A 10000-nucleotide genomic window follows, 5' to 3' on the forward strand; every position below is an offset into this window, starting at 1 on the left:
AACCAACCTAGTTTTTGAAGGTCCAAATGAGGTTGTGTGAATATATATATATATATATATATATATATATATATATATATATATATATATATATATATATATATATATATATATATATATGTGTGTGTGTGTGTGTGTGTATATGAACACCTAAAATATATATATATATATATATATATATATATATATATATATATATATATATATATATATATATATATATATATATATATATATATATATACACATACATATATTCAAATAAGCCATGTATTTATAATACATTAAGGCCTGCATTCTCTTGACGACCTCGGGATCAGAGTCACAGGAAAAATCACACAACGACAAGAGCTAGTGGCCGGCCAGAAGTCGAGCCCTGGTCCGGCAAACTTATATAGACAGTGACTACCACTTTCCCACGAAGAAAGATAAAAGGCAATGGCAATTCTGCTGTACTTACACCTGTCGAATTCAGGTGTTTTGTACTTAGAATTGAAATTAACCCATCTTCACCATCGTAGCTAATTGGTAGTTTGATACTTGGCATTCGAATAATGATAAATTTTTGCGCTTTTGGAAGTGTTTCATATATTCAAATAAGCCATATATTTATGATACATTAATGTCTGGATTCTCTTAACGCCCTCCGGATCAGAGCCCACGGGAAATCACACAAAGAAAAGAGCTTGTGACCGTCCGGAACTCAAACCCTGGTTCGGCAAACTTGTATAAACTGTGACTACCACTTTCCCACGACAAAAGATAAATGTCAATGACAATTCCGCTGTACTTATACCTATCAAATTCGGGTGTTTTGTACTAAGAATTATAATCAACCCATCTTCACCATCTTAGCTAATTGGTAGTTTGTTAATTGGCATTCAATTAATGAAATATTTTTGCACATTTTGACGTTTTTTTTTTCATATTCAAATAAGCCATGTATTTATGACATATTAATTTCTGGATTCTCTTAACGACTTTAGGATCAGAGCCCTAGGCCAAATCACACAAAGACAAGAGCTTTTGACCGGCTGGGAGTCCAACCCTGGTCCGGCGAACTTCTATAAACAGTGACTACCACCTGTCCATGAAGACATATAAAAGTCAATGATAATTCTGCTGTACTTATACCTGTCGAGTTCAGGTGCTTTTTACTTAGAATTGAAATTAATCTATCTTCACCCTCGTAGCTAATTGGTAGTTTGTTAATTTGCATTCGATTAATGATAAATTTTTGCACATATAGACATGTGTTTTCATATTCAAAAAAACCATATATTTATGATACATTCATGGGTAGATTCTCTTAACGACCTCAGGATCAGAGCCCCAGGCGAAATCACACAAAGACAAAAGCTTGTGATTGGCCAGGATCGAACGCTGGTCCAGCAAACTTGTATAGACAGTGACTACCCCTTAGCTACGAAGATATATAAAAGTCAATGATAATTCTGCTGTACATATACCTGTCAAATTCAGGTGTTTTGTACTTAAAAATTAAATTAACCTATATTCACCATCGTAGGTAATTGGGAGTTTATTAATTGGCAGTCTATGAATGATATTTAATTTTTCACATTTAAATGTGTTTTTAATATTCAAATAAGCATAATATACTTATGACACATTAATGTGTGGATTCTCTGAACCACCTCGGTATCAGAGCATCAGACGAGATCACACAAAGACAAGAGGTTGTAACCGGCCGGGGGTCAAACTCTGGTCTGGAAAACTTGTATAGACAATGACCACCGCTTAGCCATTAAGAAAGATAAAAGTCAATACAATTCTGCTGTACTTATACCAGTTAAATTCTGGTGTTTTGTACTTAGAATTGAAATTAACCCTTTTTCACCATATATATATATATATATATATATATATATATATATATATATATATATATATATATATATATATATATATATATATATATATATATTGCACCTGATTATATGGAAATTTTTTTAAGTATTGGCAAGGACATATCCGCAATATATAATCCAAAAAAAGATGCATTTAATGAAAGTAACAAACAAAAAATTAAGACTGAATAAATGTAATTTTAAGCAGAGTTATTGTTCTATTATAAATCAAGAAAGTAGCATTTTTTTTTTTATTATATGAAAATTTTATATACCATTACCTGTTTTTGTAATATAAACTAGGTGATAGAAAAATAATCAATGTTCACTACAAATAATAGAATTCTTAAATAAAAAAAAAAAACTGTAATCGTTGGATAAGATCACATTTTTTTTTAATACAAACCTACTGAGAGAAAAAAAAAATAGTAATGTCATCACAAATAACAAAAGTATTTAATCAAAATTACGGTTTGTCTTCAAACGACTCCGAAAAGCATAAAGTTACATGAAACTTGTTTCAATGAGAGTTGTATGAAATGATAAAAAAATTATATATTTATTTATCGCTCTTTTGATCGCTTCTTGTAACACAAAGTACAAACTATTTTTATTTGAATTTGAACGTAGAAAACAAATAATTAACACTTTTATCACTTAGACGAGTTCTGAAGTCTCATGATAAACAGTACAGCACTGAAAAAAACTGTTTCTTCTTTGACAGAAGTGGGTGGTATAGATTCTAATGAAGCTATTCTCTTAGTTATGTTTGCTGTCTTTCCTCCAGTAGATTAAAAAATCGAACTCTTCAATTAGGCTCATGCTAATCACCTAACTTGTTTGAGCTCAAAGAATACCGTGTTTTTTTTTTTCTTTTTCTTTTTTTCCTCCATCATTTTTGATTTGGGTCAAATGACTGCAACACTCGTTCTTCAGATTTGTATAAAGCAAAATTTTCTTACATTATTTTCCTCGAAAATAAGAATAAGAACTCGTTTTGTTGCAGTTGAGAGAACACTTTTCACTGGCAATACTTCTCAATCGTTTACTACAGTGTTAGGAAATAGGTATACATATAAGACAATAGCTGCTAATTCATGAAGGTGTATTATTTTTCTCCTTTGCACATATTTTGAAAGAATCTTCGATTTCCCAGGAAGAAAAATAAAATCCCGGGAATTTTCCCAGACAAAAAAGCAGTGAGAATCCGGGATACCGGGCTCTCGGGATCCGGGGAAACAATGATGATTTATAGGCATTATATCAGGCCAGTTTGGAGATTCCTGTTTAAAGTTTAATGACATCTCCCATAGAATATCCAATGTTTGATCATATTTTATGTGTTTTTGTTAATTGTTTAAACACTACCTTATGGCAGGCATGGTTTATAAAGTGATGGTCTTTGTTTTCTCTACATATTTAAGTTCTGAAACAATTTGTCCTGGAATAACCTGTCTTTTTTTTTTATCTGGAGTCAAGGCAGTAATAGTCCGTATCCCCTGGAAGGGGCATCTACCATCGATTGGAAGAATATTGTGATCAACGTTGTCAGTAGCAAATAGAATAGTCATATCTCCTGAATTAAAACACTCAGCCAAAATATCGAAATCAGCAGCATCAGCAGCATTCTTTACAGCTCTCAAAAAATCTCTATATGATGAACAAAATCCCATCTTATGCAAGTTATCTACAAGGAAGCTTGAACATTACAAATAATATGTTTGTAATGTAAAACCTATCTGTATTGGGGATAAAACAGTTTTAGGATGCATTGACTGAATATTTTCTCGTCCAATCCTTGCAATCTTTGGACTCTCATCTTTCCCAGAAAATATTTTTCGAAGACTGTTTGGAAGATACTTCAAAGCAATATCAAGTTTTAGCATATCTGTACCTGGATATTTATCTGTAACAGAAGGAACTCCACTTTTATATCATTTTTGATGAGTCCAGCAGATGTTTCGATAATTCTTCTCTCATGAGTAATATGATCGAAATATGTGAGAATTGGTTTCCAACATTGTAACAATATCTTTTTGGCCTTTTCTTTCTATTATATGTGTTGAGTTTCCATAATGATTTCTATTTTTTTAAGGTACTGATTGCTACACGGAAAGGAATCTTTAGTGGAAAGATATTCATTAATTTCATCCCTTAGGGCAGATACTGCCAATTGTTCCTCATTATCAGCCTCAAGAAAAGAGCACATTTTCGAAAAGGCATGATCTTTGTCTAAATTTTTTTGGGTCCTCCTGATTTTCTTTGCTTTGTGTTCAGCTCCAACTTAAATGTATGGTGGAAATCATGCCCGGAACGAGAGTTTCCATTATAGGATTAGTGATATACACAGTTGGCTCCGTGTAAATCACAACGATAGTACTCATTTTATCTTTCACAGCAACATGCCAGTAATCCAAACGGTCACTATAACACTGCAATATTGTTTGAACCAAATTATGTTTCTTCTCAAAACTAAAATCTTAGGTATTAAAGGCAATCCAAGTTCCAAAAAAAAGACAATTGGATATGCTACCAAATGGTCCAGGGAATGCCTGCACACTTCTTGTAAGCAATGGTTTACTTTTATTATTGTTTAATGGATTTGTAATGTTATGTGGGTTTATGTACCGCTTGCGACAATTTGAATGAACTACGCAACCAGCAGCCACAATAATTCTGACACCTCTTTTAGCACTTGCTTCATTGACTCAATTTGTACCCTTTTCCAGAATTCAAGCTGCATCATCCTGGATGTCTATTTCTTTCTTGCAGATTGGGCATACGTTAGGGTAAACATCAGCGGCATTTATTCTGGCCATAATTGAAGTTAGAAGTCAGTGATACACATGTTAATACAAGAAAAAAAACTTTTGTAGAATATATTAGCTGTGAATATGATCCTATATCATTAAATTCCAATGAATTCAATACATTCATTGCATTCTTCGATCCTCAAAACCTAGGTATAGACATCATAACTATCCGTATCTAGACAATTATTCGAAAATAATTATTCGAAAACAGTTGTTCGATAGTAATTTTTCGAAAACCAATTGTTCGACATAACAGTTGCTCAAATTAACAATTGTTCGACACAACAGTTGCTCGAATTAACAATTATTCGAAAAAGAAAGCTATTAACTATCAAATATTGTTTGATAGTACTCTAATCATTTTTAAATACTTTGTTCATTGTCAATGCACATTTTCCAAGAAATTAAAAAAAAAGATATTTTTAGTTTAAAAGATAAACCCTTTGCAAAAAGACATGGCTGAATTTATTCAAAGCGAGAAATTAAGAGCCATGCTATTACTGGATCAATTCTTATATGTGAAAGACAAGCAAGTAAGGTCAAAGGTTTATTGGAAATGCCAACATTTTACTGAAAAGTGCAAAGTCCGCGCTATAACAGTTGATGGCTCGATCAGTTCCGGTGAGCATAATTACTCTGGAAATTCGACCAATGTTAAGGTACAGAAGTTTTTAGATAAAGTGAAGACTGACACAAGAACAACACGAGATCCTCCTCATTTTATCATTCTAATGTAAATAATAAGAAATTCATTTGCATGTTGATGTATTGGCGGCCGTCTTGGATTTAACAGCTTTCTAATAGTCAGAAATTAGTAGACTTTTATTTTGTCATTCTCCACATCAAATAGTACCAGAATCAGGGTTCATTATTATATCTGTACTCGACTAAAAAGCTGATGTAGAGAGAAGTGATTCGGTGGAGGAAAATGTCTTTGAAAGAAAGCATTAGAAAGGACGTATCAGGCAGCCGACCCCTTGTTTTAGGTATAACAGTTTAAAAGGTGATACGTGTTTTTGAAGACAGGAAACTTACGTTAAACCCATTAATTATTTTATTCACTTTGCTTGCATACTACTTTTTCATCAATATATACAACAACAACGGTTTTAGCTTCATTTAAAATTCAGAATAGCTGTAATAGTGCTACAAATTCTTGGAGGAAAAAAAAATATACTCATTTAGAAAAATACACATAACAGAAAAAATAATATTCGAGCCTGAAAAATGTAATGCGAAAACTTTAACTTTAAGGTTATGGATGACGATGGAAATAAACTTCAATAAACATATTTTATTCTTGCTGCATACAATGCAGGTCAGAGAGCCAGATATTATTGAAGTTGAAATTTTTAAAGTTTCATGAAAGAGTTTTACATGTAAATAGTATTGCTATTTTCAATACATAGGTTTTCTTAGAGTAACCTCGTTTAACATTAGTTACAAAGAAAAATAATTATGAGAAGTTAGATTTCTTTTCATCTTATCAAAACCCTTCCATTGACTTGTATTCTAAGAATATTTGAAAGAAAATATCACTCTTAAACCAGAATCAGAAACCTTTTCATAATTTTGCATTGCTGATATTATAGAAATCTTATTGGACATGCTTGCAAAAATGACTAATGTTAATAATGAAACATTTTTAAGCTGTTTGATAACTACCTATTACGGTTTTGAGTAGCCATGTTACCTCGATTTTGGGAGATGTTCTTGCTAACGAAGTGTTGCATCACTATTCTAGTTTGTCACAATTCATTTCACCCCTTGCGATAATTTCTGAGAGCATAGTGAATTACTAGAATAGTATGAATAGGATACATACCATTGATGGAAGGGAGGGCATAAGGAGTGGCATAGGGAAGGAGAGATCTTATACAGTAGGACGAAAGAGTTGGGTTATTCTTTGGGAGTGACATGGCAATGACTGTGTCCAAATACTGTTTCTGGATATCGGAGATTTCTTTCAAAACAATTTGTAGCTTGCTCATACACTATTGTCAATGTATTATACAGTAAGAAATCAGCAGAAAACGCGTGATAAACCTTTGTCAAGTGTAATAGTGATTAAACCCTTTTGGTATGAAAGACAGTAGTCTCACCAGGTAAATACTGAAATACAATTATCACTAAGGTTCACACTTCTTTCATAGTGTCTGATCAACTCCCCTAGGTTTTTTTGGGATAAAATTGAAGCTGATAACAAAGCGAGCTCGGTCAGCCAAACCAAGATTTCATTATCTACGTTGTTACCGCTTGCCAGATCAATTTATATCACATTTCTCTCAGAGTCTTCGCTACGCCATGACTCGATTCGCTTGTAGTTTAACATAATCTCATTACTCTTCTGTTCTTCAAAGTGGTACATGGATGTGCTGAACACGCCATGCGGATGGGTCACTATTGGAGGTTTGTGATATTGTGCTGTGATTGGCTCTAATTTCCTCAGCAAGTCGTCCGCAGATAAGGAACCACATTTCATAGTGTTCAGTTGCAAGGAAATTGGAGATGGATTCAAGAATCGAAGTTGATCCCAAAATTGCCTTGTCTGGGAAGAAGTAATTTACTGCACAATATATCCAGTCATGTCACTTGTAGCATTTTCTAGTAACAAATCATTTTTATTATCGATTATGATAAATTGTCTGATTATATAATTTCAGTTAAGTCAGATAATCAACTGTAAGAAGATGATTCTTTGGTTTAAAGAAAGTCTTCACACCTTGTAAAATATAATGACCGAATAATTTTTTACCTTCTGTATCCTATTCAGATAGACGTAGAAGTCAGAGACTGCAAGAATATAACAATGCTCAAATGGAGATTTGATGACACATGCTATTTGAAAATATATTGTAAGATCAACTTGAATTTGAAAGCTGAAAGACTCGGTGTAAATACGAGAAATGTTATTGAAAATAAAGAGATTTCTTATTTGAAAGAAATATATGAATAGAGTACGCCAATAAATAAGGAAATAGATGACAAAGAGTAATTGAACAAAAGGGTACTTCTAATATCCATATGTTGACTATATATTATATATATATATATATATATATATATATATATATATATATATATATATATATATATATATATATATATATATATAAGAAAAAAAAAAGTCCTGATGCCGTAATTTTTGTTCGGCTTAGTTTTCCGATTTTTAAACATCATATCATTCGGGTTGGATAAATAAACAATTTATAAAGAAAAAATAAATGTATTTATCTTATCTTTTGTTTAATTAACGTAATGCTAATATAAACTGAAATTTTATATAATTGAGGAAAATATATCATGCTTAATGTTTTGCAAAGAACTCTCTACATTAATGAGTAAATATAATGAAAAAAATAATCTGCTTTAAAGGATATTCTTTCTTGTATTTATTTTGAAATTTAATACACTGGTTACGTTACCGACTAAAAACATTATGCTTTCCCGTATAAACTTTTGGAGTTTTTCTTAATAGAAAAATTATACTTTTGGTTCTCCATTCTAAATACGTCGAATAATTATATCATTTAAAGGTTCTAGGATAGGATATGGAATTATGCTAAGGCATTCATTTTTAGTCTATTTTAATGTTCAAATGAGATTTTTTATCGTTAAATATGACTTGTTAACCAATAACCAACAAACTAAAAATTAAACAGATTTCACACAGATAATCCGTCAACAAAGAGAACCCTAACTTCTACATTGTTCTTAAAAATAAGTTTCAAGACCTTAAAATAGGGAACGACTGGCTCTTTGCATTAGACACAAATAAATTTCAGATTCGACAAAAGTTTTATAATTCCGTATTTGACCAGAACGTTTCCTGCTATATGAACGTAGTTATTTCGAAGATATTTGAATCTTAAAAAGAAAATGACAAAATACTTGGTTCAAAAAAAGGAATATGGTTTTATATGTAGTCCATTTGTATTACAGTTTATATATCCAGATACACCATTTACGAGACTAATCTGATGAATATCAGATTTTTCTATTAAAAAATGTGTTTTTTTCTCATTCTCCTTGAATAACAAGTGCGTAAAAACTTATCCAGTGTATGTTTCATACGTCTGTTTTTTTATTCTCTATATTTTATTCCCAAACGTCACTTATTGATTTTTCAGATAAAATTTTCTTTTTGTATGTCTTCGCAATACTTTTCAGTTATCGAATAGTAAAATCTCTCTCAGGAGATCTATATACGATAATGTTTACCGATTTTATAAAATCCATAAGGAGCGACTAAACTTTCATAATACTCATAACATCTTGACTAGATCCCAAAGCTTTACTGATATATTTATGGATCATTCATGAGGGAATTTTCGCTCACTAACTAAGCATCAGTGATTGATTTAGTCTTAACAAAAATATTTGACGGTGAGTAATGTTTTTTTTTTTTTTTTTTTTTTCTAATTGGTGTATTTTCCTAGTGTATTTTCTCTTACTCCTCTTCCCTAAATTGTTCTTAGTAGGCCTAATTAGACTGGGCGTCGCTATTTAAAAGATTTGTATTTTACAATTCATTATCATCTCTATGGAAAACCAGCTTTCTTTACCTGGATATAATGGACAAATTGTTAAAACTACTTTAGCTTTCAAGATGTTTCGATGTGTATGAGGCACCAATTTATATCTCCTTCGAAAATATCCAAAGCTTGTGAATACAATTCATACTCATAATTTTTCTTTTTTGTTTTTTTCATTTTTATCTAAAACTTCAAAACATATCCTAATTTTTTTTTTACATAAATCCAAATAATAAAATAACAACGGTATATTTACAGCACATTACCTTTGTAAATAATGTTTCCAATTCAGACGTTTTGTCTGCAGTCATTGAGAATAACCGTACTATAACCGTTAAGTGATAAATCATACTGTTCAATGTAATAAAGTAATGTGGTGTGAATTACCTTTTTTTTTTTTTTTTTTTTTTTTTTTTTTTTTTTTTTTTTTTTTTTTTTTTTTTTTTTCTCTACGAATTAACTAAGTGTTTTAACATTTTCATTGTATATCACCAAAATAAAACTTTTGAATGGAAAACAAATTATGTCTATGGTTATAGAATAAGGAAGTCATAATAAGCGCACCATTAAGAAACTACAGTAGAATTCACGTCGTAATATTTACATTAGCCTCTCATATCAAATAAAGAAGGATAGTATCTATATTCAAGAAAGAGCTTCAAACAATGAAAATCATTTAGATCAACGGATGATCGTAGGACAAAAGAACAGAAATGCAGTGGTGACGAAGCGGAAAGGATTTTAATCTTACATTTAATCTGATAATTTCTTATATGGTGCACTT

The sequence above is a fragment of the Palaemon carinicauda genome, chromosome 5 (genome assembly GCF_036898095.1).
Source record: "Palaemon carinicauda isolate YSFRI2023 chromosome 5, ASM3689809v2, whole genome shotgun sequence".
Lineage (NCBI taxonomy): Eukaryota > Metazoa > Arthropoda > Malacostraca > Decapoda > Palaemonidae > Palaemon > Palaemon carinicauda.